Here is a 16,034-nt window from a genome sequence, read left to right on the forward strand (position 1 = left end):
GCCCAAAGCGACGGGTTTTAAAGCTCCAGTAACCCGCCTTTACCCCTTCTCCTGTCAGGAGAAATGGTTCTGTCGGGCTTAGCCAGAAGCTAGACTTGGTTGTCAGAGGCTATTTGAGACATTGGGAGCATTCAATGGGTAGTGGGAGCTTATCCTCGCTACCACCCCCGGATATAATAGCATTAAGGAACCTGCTTTTAATCAGTGTTGGGGAACAATTCATAACGATGAATTCTGATATTTATAAATTGGCTTCACCCGACACTGTTGAACCTTAATGTTATGTTTACTTTTGTCAAAGTCTGTTAATCGCATTTTGCTATTTTTAAGTTTTTGATTTGTTGGGACTCTTAGCAACTTTAATATGTTTGGATTTATAAAAGCAATCTACTTATTCCCTCCTTTTCCTAAGTGTACTGACTCAAGCATTGGTTCCTTTCATACCTCACATCAAGTGGGCATTCTTTTTATGAAGCGAGAAATTGTTTATTGATAGGTAATTTCTCTCCATTGAGGGGCTCTTGTGACCACAAAGTCCATTCCATTTAGTGTTTGATATTTGGCAAGAGCCGTTCTCTTCCTGCTGGATCACACAATTAAAAATGTGCGAGGAAGGCTATTCAGATTGAGGCTACGTCCACACTACGCCAGATAATTTTGAAAACGCCGGTTTCAAGTAAAAACAACAGGTGTTCACACTAGGCGTTTTTCAAAATATCTCTGTCCACATTAGATGGATATTTAAGTGAATCTCCTCCTACTGGGCTTGCACAGGACACACAGAAAACAAGCGAAGAGGAAACGGTATACTTAGTGCGCACTTGTCCCATTGCAGAGTAGAAAAACTTAAAAGGAATTGCTCTTGGCTCTCGCGCAGGAGGACAAAACTGAAAAAAACAGATACTGGAGCGTATGGAGGCAACTGACAGTATGACTCAGTTGATGACGAACATTGAAAAACTGACTAAATCTGTTGCATTAATAAAGTACCTTGTTAAATGTATAAAACATGTCTGCGTCAGTGTTATCTTGTATTTCCATGCAATGTTACATTAGGCTGTTACACATCTATTGTCAGAGAAGTATTTGCATAAATAGGTAAACCACCTTGGTTCTTGATCCTCCAAAATATTCCGCATGAAATTTAAACTGGAGGTGGCGGAGGGTGTTTTCTGTCCTTACCTTCGTACAAGCAAGGTCAGAAAACAGGGCAAAGTGAGTATACTTACTTATTCAGTAAGCTATGGGTCGAAGGTATTTGGTGAGTACATTCTAACTCTTCTGGCGTCAGTCTCGTTGCTGTCTGTTCTGAAATTGTTAGGTTCTGCGAAGCGCAGAATCAAATATCGCTGTGATGATTGTACGCTCTAGTATCAATTGTTTGGCGACAATAAACTAATAATAAGAAGAAGAAAACAATGAAATGCCGTGCTGCCGCCATCTGTTGCAGCACGTCATGACAGCGGTTTTAAAAAGCTCCGTTTACCATGTCCACATTGCAATGGATATTAGGCGTTTTCAGATTTATTTACCCTGGAGACCGTTTCTGAAAATCTCTGTTTTCGGGGGATGAAAATGCCATTTTAGTGTGGACAGAGGGTCAAAACGAAGAGATAAAGCTCTGTTTTCAAAATTATCCGGCGTAGTGTGACGTAGCCTGAGACTGCTTTTCTCCGAACACTATTAGAGGGGATGGGCTTTGTGTTTTGCGCATCTACCGCTAGCTGTTTACAGAAGATAATTCGCAAAGCTCTAAAGATTTCCTCTTGTGAGATGTACATTTTGCACTCTCATGAGATGTCTGTTAATAATCTGAATAATATGTATCCACAAGTTGCATTGAATTATAATTTAGAACTAAAACGTCCTAGTAGAATTTTTTCTGAAATGGAGAAGCTTAGGAGATCTGAACCATCTTTTGGTTGCTAACATTGCCAAAATTGATAGGACTGTATTTGGCAACAATGTTGAGGGTTAGGCAAAATGTTTAATATTAGCATTATTATTACTTTAAATACAGTATCCTGCTTTGTGTACCTCAGAGCTACACTTAAACTAATCTCAATCTTTGAACATTGGAAGAATGAGATTTAAGCTCTGGTTTTTAGATAACTGTCACTCTAATTTCATGACAGCAAAGGCATTCGATCTGTTAGATTCAACCTCAAAGTCACACTCTGCTGCTGCTTCATGCAAAGGCAGAAGACTTTGAATCATCATTGGAAAGATGTCATGTCTTTAGTACTGTACTGACATTTTTCATAGTATTTATTCTGAGGCTGTAGATGTCCCCTGCGAGGCCATGCTAATTGACTTTCCTCCTCGCTTTTCAGGAGATGGTGGTGTTCCGTCCCCTTGAAGTGCACCAATCAATATAAAGGTACTCCTAAAATGCTGTTAGGAAGGAAGATAAAAGATTTTGAAGCTGTAATAGTGAAGGATCTGCAGTATACTTTCAAGCCAAGATAGTGTGTGACTTGCTAGGGGAAAAAATCCTCCAGAAAATGGGTTGATTTTATAACTAGCTGGCTTGGCTAAGCAGGCAACCTCTGTCTGTTTGTGCTCTGTCAGCACTTGTGCCGTAGCCCCTCAAAAGTTGGGTAGAGAAGCAAACTTGTGTTGACTTCTAATTGGATTATTTTTACACACTGGGCTTCAACGTTTTCAAAGTTGGAATGCATACTTTTGCAAAATTAATAGCTTGATCCATTGCAAACATGACACTTTTGTGGGCTGTTTTAATTGTCAAATGTGCCAGGAAATTTTCACATAGAGGGAGGAGCCAGAGAACAAACAGTAAATGTGATTGATTACCTCAAGTGATTTATCTGTTTTGGCTCAAGTATGTACAGTACTGTTTTAAACTGAGTTGTGTAGTTGCTCTTAGTCAAATTTGGGGTTTTAAGTCATATAATAATTACAAAGGCCTTTTTAATTTCATGCCAATGGGGGGCTCTGGTTTGAAACAAGTCCAGGCATTTAGCTCTTTTTAATGTGGGAGAATATCCCCTGGTTCTTAATCTTAACTTGCATCAGAGAGTTTTCTCTGATGTGAATGGTTGTAAGGATCGTATTGCTATTTAAATTTGTTTCCATCAGGTGATTAATTATAATTTTTAATGTCATTATGACTCGAGGCATTGATAGCGCTCATATGAGCTGCATTCGTTTTTTAAATTTGAATTTAATCTGTTGGCTGGCTATTTAATGATGGTGGGGTGAACGAGCCTGACCCGGGGTCATTTACAAAATAGACTGGTAGACAAACACCAGCTGTTCCATTGAATCTGCCCTCTATGGTCGTGCAGGCCAGTTGAAGCACCCTGGCTGAGATCAACCAACGCGGACTGGGAATTAACAGGAACCTTTTGATCTCTGCCCCGGGGTAATGCATTTTAATCATGAAACTTTCAAAAGGTGGCCCAAACCCAAGTTGGGACAGAAAATGCATTTTGCTTTGCCCAGGCGTTTTGTGTTATATCCCCAGGTTGATTTCCACTCTTTGTAAAATAAAGTTAAAGATTTTCTTTTCATGACATTTTTTTGGTTCTTTCACTGACTTAATTAGTTTAAATGAATAAAATTAAGTGAATATAGATGCAAACAGCAGGAATTCTGCAGATGCTGGAAATTCAAGCAACACACATCAAAGTTGCTGGTGAATGCAGCAGGCCAGGCATCATCTCTAGGAAGAGGTACAGTCGACGTTTCAGGCTGAGACCCTTCACCAGCAACTTTGATGTGTGTTGCTTGAGTATAGATGCATTATCTTGTGTTGCTTTTGACAGTGACCCCAGGTAATAGTACTTAGAGCAGATGTACTAAAAGCTGCCAGATGCCTTCTCCACTGTTTGTTCTTCTCAGCAGTGTGGTTTCGGGGCCAACATTTTATTTTCCTCCTCTGACCTGTGTGGACTAAGTCATTTGGGGAGTGTGTCAGCAACCCGAAGGCTGTCTAGAGGTCATATGGGCTATCAGGCTTGTTTCTGGATTTTGTGGTCCCCTTTATTTGGACTGCAGAACCATGAGCAGCATCTGCTAGGGTTTTAGACCTTCACATAGTACCTTTTGTTTAGTGAGGTGCAGTGATTATGAATGGCTCTATTCTGTGCTGCACTGCTGGTTGTGTTGTTAGATGTCTTTTATGTTCTGCCTTGTGGAGCTTTAAACCAATCTGGCAATAGTCTGATAGCCAACTAGTGATTGTCCCTAGATGTGAAGATTTTCCAGACTCTGCTCATCAGCGTGATGGGAGACTGGAACAAGTCAATCTGCCTTAGTAACCGGTAATGGTCACTCAAGTCAGGCAGATCTCGATTAGACTGCATGATTCATTCAGTCTTATCGGGATTCCTGATTAGTTCTTAGTTTAACCCTACTACCTGAAAAAGTAAAGAAATCCTAAAATGATAAGCATGAAGAAATTTTGAAGTATAATACTGATAAACTATTGAATTTTAACTGTAGAATGACAGAAATAGATACTTGGATATGTAGAACGGTTGTGCTCTGCCACAGGTTACACGTTTTGTAAGTGAAAAGTAGAGTTACGCCGTTCATATGGAATATACTCGCATTGCTAGTCAAGTGAATTCCCTACAAAGGTAATTTCATGTTCAGTATCCTGAAATAATTTTACTGGAAACTAATGATCATAAAGATCTGCAGGTTGGTGGTTTAATCAGCCACTTAAATTATTCCTAGGATGTCGTTCAGTGGTGGAATCTAGGGGACTGATGGGAATGTGGGGAGAATAAAATGGAATTAATATAGGGTTGTCATGGACTCAGTAGCTCCAAATTCCTGTTTACAATGCTGTATCTCGCTGGCACCTGACCCCAAGTATCTTTTGTGTGCGAGGGAAAGAAGCAGATTGCATTATCATTAGTGTATGAGTATGTGTACGTAGGAAGCTTCCAACGCCTCTTAGTCAACTGGCCAAAGTTCAGTGAGAAGCAGATTTTAAATGTCATGATTCTTAAAAAAAGAAAAAATATGGTCTTTGAAATTCAGCCAGGAAATGCTTCCCATCAAGCGTTGGCTTGCAAGGCAACTTTTAATAGTTCTTAACCAGTTAGCCAAACAATTTTAAAATGTTATTGTTCTAACACTAATACACATTGAAGTGATTTGCCTTCTGGTGAGTACGCTTTAATCTTTTTACCTGGGACTGTTTACGTCTTTGTTTTTATAATTGGAAAGCTTTATGAAAGTTATATTAAGTACAGTATCCTAATTTTCACATTCATAGCATTTCCGAGAAACCTCTTTATGGCATTATTGGATGATGGAAATGATGGCTTTGTGGCCAAGTTTGCGGACAATACAAAGATAGGGGGAGGGTAGTGTTGAGGAAGCAGGGAGACGGCCAAAGGACTTGGACAGATTGGGAGAGTAGACAAAGTGGCAGAGGGAATATGGTATAGAGAAGTTTATGGTTATGCACTTTGGTAGAAGGAATAGAGGTGTAGACTATTTTGCAAGGGAAAAAAGTTCAAAAATCAGAGATACAAAGGGACTTGGGAGGATCCCTAAAGGTTAACTTGCAGGTTGAGTCAGTGGTAAGGAAGGCAAATGCAATGTTAGCGTTCTTTTTGAGAGAACTAGAACATACGAGCAAGGATGTGATGGCAAGGCTTGATAAAGCATTGCTCAGACGACACTTGCATTATTGTGAGCAATTTTGGGCCCCTTTTCTAAGATGTGTTGGCATTGGAGAGGGTCCAGAGGAGGTTCACAAGAATGATTCCGTGAATGAAAAGGTTAATGTTTCAGGAGCAGCTTTGAGTGTCCTATGGACACATGGACCCCAAGATCTCGCTGATCCTCTGTGCTGCCAGGAGTCTTACCATTAATGCTAAATTCTGTTTTCAAAATTGACCTACCAAGGTGAACTATTTCACACTTACCTGGGTTGAACTCCATCTGCCACTTCTCAGCCCAGTTCTGCATCCTCTTGATAACCTACAACACCCTCAAACTTTGTATCATCAGCAAACTTACTAACCCATCCTCCTCCTTCACCCAGGGCATTTATAAAAATCACAAAGAGGAGGGGTCCCAGAACAGATCACTGTGGAACACCACTGGTCACTGACCTCCGTGTAGAATATGAACCATCTACAACCACCCTTTGCCTTCTGTGGGCAAGCCAGTTTTGGATCCACAAGCAAGGTCTCCTTCGATTCCCATGCCTCCTTTCTATTTGAATGAGCCTTGCATGTGGGGAACCTTATCACATGCTTTGCTGAAATTCATATAGACTGCATCCACTGCCCTACCTTCATCATTGTGTGGAGAGGATGTTTCCCATAGTGGGTTAGTCGAGGACCCAAAGGCACAGCCTCAGGATAGAGTAGCTCCCAACCTTTTTTATGCCATGGACCCCTACCATTAACTAAGGGGTCCATGGACCCTAGGTTGGGAGCACCTGGAATACAGGAACGTGCAGTAGAACAGAGATAAGAAGGAATTCTTTGGCCAGAATGTGGTGAATCTGTGGAATTCAGTACCACAGACGGCAGTGGAGGCCAAGTCATTGGGTATATTGAGAGCGAAGGTTGATAGGTTCTTGATTAGTCAGTATGTCAAAGGTTAAGGGGAGAAGGCAGTAGCATGGGATTGCGAGGAATAGTAAATCAGCCGTGATGGAGTGGCAAAGCAGACTCTATTAGCTGAGTGGCCTAATCTGCCCCTATGGCTTATCATTATCTGAACTATCAATCCATATTTTTGACATTGCATTGTATACTATGACAAAAATTAGTAGTAAACTAGATACAATTTTGACATTGAGATGCTGAATCATTTCCCTACTTGTTTTTCTCAATATTTGTGGATATCTTTGAATTGTTTCCACTAAACAGGAATTTTGCAGTCTGAAAGCAGAAGTCCATCTTACACAACTTAGAGGAAACTGGCCTTGATGGCTTTATTTTTCTAATTGGAATACTGCATTCTGAGAAATGTGCAGAGATTGTTACGTAAACAAAGAAAATTTAAATTTTCCAGTTGGTTAGAACTGATTCTGAGGTGAAACTCTTCTTCCTTGACTCTGTGTATAATTTTGTCTTGTCTTGTAATTTTCCTTTTTAATAGCATGCAACACTAGTTCAATTGGTTGTGTTACTGCAACAGCAAATCAGAGCAGGGTCATGAGTTCATATCCCATCATGGCAGCAGAGGAAAGTTAAATTCGGTTAGCTAAACATAGTATGAAGCAACTGGTTTGTTGCAAAACCCCACCTGGTTCTCTGATACTCTTTAGAATGGGAAAAAGATGTTATTTATTCTGCATGGTATGGTTTGGTGAAAATGCCGCCTTTAACCAAGTATATTTGATGTTGTTATACTTTTAGCTGTCTCATAGTTGACTCGTGTATTACACAGAACGTAGAACAGTGCAGCAACTTCTGGGCTGAAAGGCCCATACTGTGTGCTGACCTTTTAGCCTGCTCCAAGATCAATTTAACCCTTCCCACCTATACAGCCCATAACCATCCATTTTTCTTTCATCCATGTACCTATCTACTTTCCCTGATGTATCAGCCTCTACCACCACCCTCAGCAGTGCATTTCAGGTGCTTATCACTCCCTATTTCCCTCCCTCCACCACTGATGCTACCCTCACCTGGATCTTAATGCCCTGGACATCCACACTCACCCCATCTTCCCGCCACCTTAACAGGGATAGAGTTCCTTGTCCTCATCTACCGTACCATGAGCCTCCACGTCCAACACATTATTCTCTGCAATTTCTGCCATCTTCAATGGGACCCTACCACCAGACACATTTTTACCTCGCCCCCACTTGGGCTTTCCTCGGGGATCGCTTCCTCCATGATTCTCCTGTCCATTTGATCCTCTCTATTAATCTCCCTCTTGGCACTTATCCCTGCAAGTGGCAGAAGTGCTGCACCTAGCCATTCACATCTTCTCTCATCTCCATTCAGGGCCCCAAATAGTCCTTCTGGCTGAGGCAACACTACACCTGCAAATCTGTTATGGCAGTGTATGGTATTCAGTGCTCTTGACTTTCTCTACATTGGTGAGAACCGTCGTAAATTGGGTGGGCCGCTTGCCTGCCAGAAGTGGAATTTCCCAGTGGCCAGTCATTTTAATTCCAATTCCCATTCCTTTTCCAACACCCCGGTCTGTGGCATCCTCTTGTGCCACAATGAGGTCACTCTCGTATTCCATCTGGGTAGTCTCCAATCTGATGACGTGAACATTGATTTCTGGTTAGTCTTTTCCTTCTCAATTTCCCCACTCTGCCCTCTCCTTACCTCTTCTCCTCACCTTCCTACCTCTCACCACCCTCTGGTGCTCGTTCACCTTCCCTTTCTCCCATGGTCTACTTTCCTCTCCTACATATCAGATTCGTTTCTCTCCAGCCCTTTGCCTCTTCCACCTATTCCCTCCCAGCTTCATCTTCCTTCCCCAACTGACCTGGCTTCACCTATCGCCTTCTAGCTTGTTTTCCCCCCCTGCCCCCCCCCCCCACTTTCTTATTCTGGCATCTTCCCCCTTCCTTTCTGCTTTCTGTCCTGACGAAGAGTCTTTGCCTGAAAAGTCAGCAGTTTATTCATTTCCGTAGATGCTGGCTGAGCTGGCCTGCTGGGTTCTGCCGGCATTTTGTGTGTGTTGCTCTAAATTTCGAACATCTGCAGACTCTTGTGCTTATGTTTGGTACTATCTCTGTGTACATAAAAAGAAACTACCTCTGACATCTCCCAGAAACCTTCCTCCACTCACCTTATTCAGATGCCAAAATCAATTCCACTTCTCAAAGAACAAGCTGTATACACTTTCTAGATAGAAGGAGCATTTTTCCATTATTGCTGTTTTTTAATAATATACCACTTGTATTTCTGTGAAAGAAAAGTGAAGTAATAAATATTTTCAGGCTCTGAACAAATGCAGTGATAATGCATTAAGCCATACAATTCATTTTGTTCCCTGATTGACCATATCAGCATTTACAACTGGCCATGGTGTTCCCAAACATGGCGACAAGTTGGAGGAGGAGAAACTCATCACTGTCTAGCTTGTAGCTTCTGACTCTATCGAATAAGTTTTCTGTGAAATGAACTGGGCTGGAAGAGGGATGGAATATGATGAAATCATGGGCTCCATCATAGTCACTGAGGCGATAAACCATGAATGCTTCATTGAATCCAGGCAAGTATTGAGTGGTCAGGAAAGGCCGAGAGGAGTAGTGCAGATTGGATGAGGGTGGTCACATGATTGCAGATGTCATGAGTGGCACGCGAATCACTGACTTCAGGAACAATAGCTGGACTGTCAAGGTCTTCTGAGGAACGGAATTCGAAGGTTAGCTATAATGACATTGGTGAATTAATACCTTGCTCCCCGACAAGAAGCGTCAGTGCATTGCCAGCCCGCTTCATGTTGAGATGAGTAAGTATCAAGTTTACGGTCGTTGCTTTCCAACCTCTCTGCCCCTCACCATCACACGCGAACACGCACACTTGCAGGAAATGTATTTAGTTCTGTTGCACATTTCCAAGTTGTGGTTTTTTTATTCTAGTGATGCATGGTAGATGAGACTTTGGGAAAGATTTGTGCAGAGGAGGCAGGAGAATGGGAAGAATAACTGTGCCTACATAATGTTTGATGACTAATCAACATGATATAACAAGTCTGAACGCTTGATCTTGATGAGGAGAAGTTGAAAAGATTAAACTAAAATTATTCACTCTTGCCTCTTTACATGATGAGCTGTATGCTGGTATACTGACAACCACTTTGAACATAGATAATAATCCTGCTTTTGGCTGAATAAGAACTGTGTGTCTTGTCACTTGTTCAGCCAAAATGAATTAAGTAGAACAGCTGTTGTCCAAGTAACCAGTGACCTCTTAATTTTTTTTAAACAAACCCTTATTTTTTGGTAGTTTTCAAACAATTCCTGCTGATTTCCATGATCTCCTTCCAGCTAGCTGTTCAACATCTCCTTAGACCACCAATACTTTCTAACATATCAGTTGATTTCTTTTCTAAGCCTTTTAAAAGGCGGCAATTGTCAAAAGTTAAGTGAAGGCAAACTTTGCATTTCAAGGACTTAAGTGTTTATTCCAAAAATGACTGAAGTTGAACTTGGATATTTAGTATTTGCTTGTGTTGAACTGATTTTGTTTATAGTGATTTTTATGTAAAAAGCCTATAATTGAGTTCCCAGTCTTATCTGGCAGGCATTTATAACACTTATTTGTATACAAAACGGTATTATTTGTACAGCAATGCTAGCTGGAATTATGCAATGCTACATAAAAGCAAAGGCCTGGAAGCAGCGTGTACTCTAATCTTCATCTGGCATGTAGATCAGAGCCACTGTTGGAGAGATTGTGCTCCCTCCCACACCACTGCTGGACAGGAAACGATTGATTGCCCCAGTTGTGTCTGCTTTCATCTGCAAAGATGTTGGATGATCTTGTATAAACATTGAAAAATATTTTGAATCACTTGCACAATTTAAATGAGACAATTTGAGCCAAAGACAGAGTGAAAGCTTTCAGTAAAAATGTGTTTTGGAGTACATTTTAAAGGAATGAGAGAGGAGCGAGGATGATATTTGGAAAAGGAAATCCAAGATGTCAGGGCCCAAGCACCTAAAGGCAAAATTACCACTTTTGGAGCAATTGGAAATCTGTGGGTGTGCAGAAGATCAGAATATGAGGAATGCAGTGTCGCAGAAGGATGACTGTGGGGCAGGGAGAGCTGGGACTTTTAAAGCAATTTAAATATGTGAGCCTGAATGTTAACTCTGAGTTGTTATTAAAGTCCATATAGTACAGATATGGGTGATTTGAAGTTTGAGAATCAGATGCTAACTAGGAATATGTTTGAAAACTCAGATCAAAAATAAAATTGCCAATGATACAAAATCTGAAACAAGAACAAAACAATGGAAGGACACGTTGGCTCACTCAGAACCATTGGGGAGAGAACCACAATGAGCATTTCCAGTCATGGATCACTCTTCAGTGCTGCAAAAGTGAGATGACAGACATGGTTTACTTTGCAGAAAGTGGAAGGGTGTAGACTGAAAAAGCAGTATATAGCAGAAACCCAAAATTATCAAGGTATTGTTTATGTTGAAAACAAACAACTTGAGATGGAAAAGAAAAACATTTGTTTATTATGTGCCATGTTGTATGACATAGGCGATCATAGTCTTTCCATAACTATGATTGTTCTTGGCAAACATTTCTACAGAAGTGGTTTGCCATTGCCTTCCGGAAAGTGCCTTTCCAAGATGGGTGATCACAGCCATTATCAATACTCTTCAGGGGTCAGTGGTCGCATGACCAGTACTTGTGATGTGCAACAGCTGCTCATACGACCATCTCCCACTTGCTTCCATGACTTCATGCAACCCTGGTCAGGGGGAGGGGTGCTAAGCAGGTGCTGCACCCTGCTCAAGGGTGACACACAGGCTAGCGGAGGGAAGGAGTGCCTTTGCTCCTCCTTTGGTAGGGACACATCTCCACCCCGCCACCCTAAAAGAAAAATAAAACAAGTTAAAACAAAGATAACACCTAAAAGTACTTGTGGAAGTCAGGCAACATCTTTGGAAGGGAATATACAGTCAACGTTTCAGGCTGTCACCCTTCATCAGGACAAATGAAGGTAGAAAAAGAAAGATACATCTCCAGAACTCTCTTCAATCTGCAGGGGTGATCCTTAGCTTACAGTCTCTCATCATGTTAATTCACTGACCTACTCCCCATTCCGATCTCTGACTCTAACCTCCAAAACTGCCCGGTGTAAGCTTAGGGAACAGTATCTCATCATCTGGCTATGTTAGAATTGTCAGTAATTAATACTGAATTTAATAGATTCAATCTATTTTTGGGTTGGCTTGGGTAGGATAGTCAGTAGGTTAGTCATGTTTGAATTAATACCTGAACGTTTGAAGGTAAGTATGTATGATTTGGCCTTTAGAATGTTTCCTCAGATCTTCAACCACCTAGAAAATGGCTGGAAATGTGCAGACCTTGTACTTAGTATCACATTTCACCATATGAAGCACTTGAATGATAGTTTAATGTTTGTGACTCGTGCGTATATTTAATTGAGGCAGTAATTCATCACACTTGCATCTGTCAGTATAGCGATTGGGCTGAATGGTGATAGTATTTGTTTTTTTTATTTCTGGTCGATTTCAATTTGAGGTATGACTACATTTCAGTCACGGGTAAATTTATGCAGAAAATAACTCATTTTCCAGAGCCCCAAATGTTGATTGCAGACCTGTGTATCGTCCTCAAAAGGTCCATTACGATATCCTTCATGCCCTGACTGGAGTAAATAAATTAACAACAGGTCTTTGGTATCATGGCGTAGGTGGTAGGGAACTTGAGTTTGCAGCTTGTTGAGATTAATATTAAAAATGAATTTTAAGCGGCTGTATGTTGCAAGTTGATATGGTTGTCATCAAGATGAATGAGAAATTCAGAAACAGTAAATAACTGCGAGCACAGACTGATAATTTGATGAATGGCTGTAAAATTAGAACTATACCCAAAGTTCTGACCTTGCTCAGGAAAATTAGGAGTATGTTATCTACATTAAACTCCCAAGAAAATGTTCTCTTGGTTGTTTACTTACAGACTTTGAAGTGAGATATTTCTTAACAGAAATGAGGTTTGTGGCAGGAAGAAGCATTGCGTGATGTAGCAGTGTTTTGTTTTTTTTCGCACACAAAGACACAGATATGCTAATTTCTTTTGCCATTATTAAAGGATAGATTGAGGAAGTTTTGTCCTTTATACTGACCATGGTGAACATAAATTGCTGGTTTTATTTAAGAAAACAAACTAAAACCCAGATGGCCAAAGGCAGAAATGTGAGAGGGAAAAGTTCTTTCGATTCTCTGGTTATTTTAGTTGAACACATTTTATAGTGTGTATATTTACTCATTCATAAAACATTGTTTAGCCATGATCTATAACTAAATTGCCACGTTAAAACTTGTAAGTCAAGAATGTTACACAGTTAGAATAACCGGTCACCCATTTGTTGAATAAGATGCTTTGACTTGGGGAGTGTCAAGTGATGATGGTGTATTTATGACTGTCATCCAGTTCTGCCACTCTCTCATTCTTGCATTCATGATGACGTGGATTTTCAAAACCAGCTTGCATACATGCCAAAGTCAGACATCCCACCTCTCCCGGAACTTCTGGGAGTCTCCTGCATATTAATAATGGCTCCCTGATGCCCACAAATTATATACAATATCATGGAAATCAAATTTTTTGAGAGCGAGCGAGAGAAAAGCAAGAGAGAGCGCAAGAGCGACCATGAGAGAGAAAGCAAGCGAGAGCGAAGGCAAGAGAGAGCGAGCGAGAGCGCGCCATGGCAGAGTGTTCCAAAAAAATATAAAACGTACGTCACCCCAGACTACACTAAAGTGTACCCCTGCCTAATAGGGGTCAAAATAATGACAGTGTTGCTCGCTGCACTGTTTGCAACAGTGACTTTTCTATTGTGGGTTAAGGCTGTAAAAGACATGTTGAGGTGAGTTTAACAGGTGTCATTTGTTCATTAGCATAGCTAACATTATTTAAACTAGCTGGCTAGCTGCTCAGGAGCTACTCTATTGCAGACATCCCACCTCTCCCTGAAGTCTCCCGCAAATTGATGGTGCTACCTCCCTGAAATGAGTTTTTGCAGGGTGGGATGTCTGCAAAGTTTGCATTCATTATGTTGTGTTTGAGTTCAGATTGTGCAGGTTGAAACAATTGGCACCTTACTGCATCGTATTTCTCTTGAAATAGTGGGATGCATAATTTGCTTCTTTGTCCCTATTAAAATAAGCAAAATAATGCACTTTGAGGTCAAAAATTATGTAGATTGTTTTATAAAATTAGTGCAGTACTAGATCTTTACTAAAATGTCTTCTGACTATGAGATTTTGGTTACTTATTAATGGATTTTGATGAGTTGTAAAGAGATAACTGAAAAAATGTATTGAAAATTGGCTTGAATTATGGCTCATTGTAAATGCATACTTCTGTCATGTGCGTGATAGTGCAATTTCTCCTGACTTTGAGGATTCTCCAGTTTGTTCCAAATTTGCATAGGTAGATGCATTGTAACCAAAACACACACAATCCTATTGTATGGCAACAAACCCTTCATCCCACCAAGTCCATGCCGATCATCAGTCATTCTCATCTATTTGCCCAATTCTACACACCAGAGCAATTTATATTGTTTTATCTACATCTCAGAAACAAACCACAAACTCCACATAAACAGCACCAACGGTCAGGAGTGAACCAATATCTCTGGCATCATGAGGCAGACTAGCTTTGCCGTTGAGCCACTGGACAGCATGAGGAACTTTTGCATGAAACAAATCAGTTTTTGGTATTAGTATGTTTAGGATTTAAACTGCCTTTAACTGATTTCTTTGAAAACTGAAAGGCACTCATTTGGCCCTTGCTTGTATTTCTCTTGCTCTTAATCAGAGTGGAAAATACATGTTAACCAGATATAATTTGCATTTTATTTTTAGATGCTGCATGTTGTTTTCAAAGTGTGCATACAACTTCAACAAAGTTTGTCCATGGGATGAGCTAACGATTGATTTTAAATTGGTGTAAAACTCCTGAGTATAAAAATATAGAAATGAATTGAAAACATAAACAAAGAATGGGTATTGTATGAAAAAAATTGTAAGATAGCTTATATCAATATATTATTATTTCTGAACAAGACTACAGAAATGACCACAGAAATTTGAATCTTGGTTGTAGATCAAGGGATTTCTGACAAACGAGAATTTGGAGTTCAATCATTGTAATGTTGGTGCCGTACCGCATAGATGTGAGCTGTTTCGGCCTCAGACAATAGAGGTTAATGCCTGAATTACTTGAATTACTGAGATAGAGACATATCAGAATCCATTTCCAGCTACATCAGAACGAGAAGACAGTATGAGCAGCAACGTGAAGATCAACTTCTGTAACAGAGCAATAGGTCGCCAATTCAGTGCAGAATCCATGAAATAAAAAATCAAAATCTTGCTACCTTCAGGAAATTCTGAATAGTGCTGTAAGAAGTCATTGTGAAGAGATTTAAAAAGTCATTTATTTGTATTAGCTTGTATCACACTCATACATTACAGCCTCTTCTGGATGTCTTTTGGGATCAAGGATTTGTTTTCACCCCAGTTTTGTGCGTTCCGAGATGGCCAAAGTCAACGTGAGAACTGCAAGCTCTTCCTTAGCTAGGGTGAAAGATGGCTAATTGAGTGGTGGTGGTGGAAGAGCACTCCTACTTACACAAGAGCTGTCTGTGTGTGGACTGTCTGCCTTCCACTTTGAGTGGTCAAGCATTCCCATGAGTTGCACTTTTCTAATTAAGTTTTGAGCACTTCCATAAGTCTTTTTCTCTATTTGCCTGCTGATCTTCCATGATTGCTTGGAATGCTTTTGCTTTTGGGACAGTGCACAGAAAGTACTTCTGCATCTCTTGGCCTTGTGTGTGGCCAATGGTGTGAAAATATGGACTTGAACCAAACCCAAGGAGTTTTTCTTCATATCCAAACCAACCACTGTCTTTGTAGTAAATTCATGCATACTATTGTACAGAATTCCCGTCCCAGGCTGCCAGCATGACTTCATGTTGCATGTTCCTTTTATGTGGCCAAATTTTCAAATGTTGTCCTTGTGCGAAAATAGTGCACATTCCCTCTAGTTTCTTTTCTTTGTACTCAACCTCAACATCATCCTGCCAAGCATGCATGTTATGAATCCTGGAGACCTATTGAACTTGAGTTGCATCTTTTTTTAAAATCTCTTTTCTGCTGTTGGGAGGATCTTTTCCCATGTTTTCCCACTGCCTGCTAAGTTCCAGTCTGCCTCAGGAGCAGCAGTCCTTCACACTGTGAGAAACTAGTTATGGAATAATTAGTGCCAGAAGAAATTGCTGAGGCGCATAGATCAACCTGACCTAGAGCATCTAGTTGGGTTGCATTTGGCTTCTGGTTGGTTGGCTGG

The 16,034-nt window shown here is 40.5% G+C and overlaps 1 protein-coding gene across 24 annotated transcripts in view; it reads left to right on the plus strand.

Annotated features, from left to right (window-relative positions):
- The window catches only part of svila (supervillin a), a 279,438-nt gene that overhangs the window by 23,851 nt on the left and 239,553 nt on the right, over positions 1-16,034 (plus strand). The window contains exon 2 of one of the 24 annotated variants that reach the window (XM_072253923.1): positions 2,334-2,380. The exons of the other annotated variants lie outside the window; for them this stretch is intronic. The gene's annotated coding sequence lies outside the window, so the exon portion shown is untranslated. The remainder of the gene's footprint in view (positions 1-2,333; positions 2,381-16,034) is intronic. 24 annotated transcript variants of the gene reach the window in all.

The sequence above is a fragment of the Mobula birostris genome, chromosome 3, assembly GCF_030028105.1.
Source record: "Mobula birostris isolate sMobBir1 chromosome 3, sMobBir1.hap1, whole genome shotgun sequence".
In the NCBI taxonomy this organism is placed as follows: Eukaryota; Metazoa; Chordata; class Chondrichthyes; order Myliobatiformes; family Myliobatidae; genus Mobula; species Mobula birostris.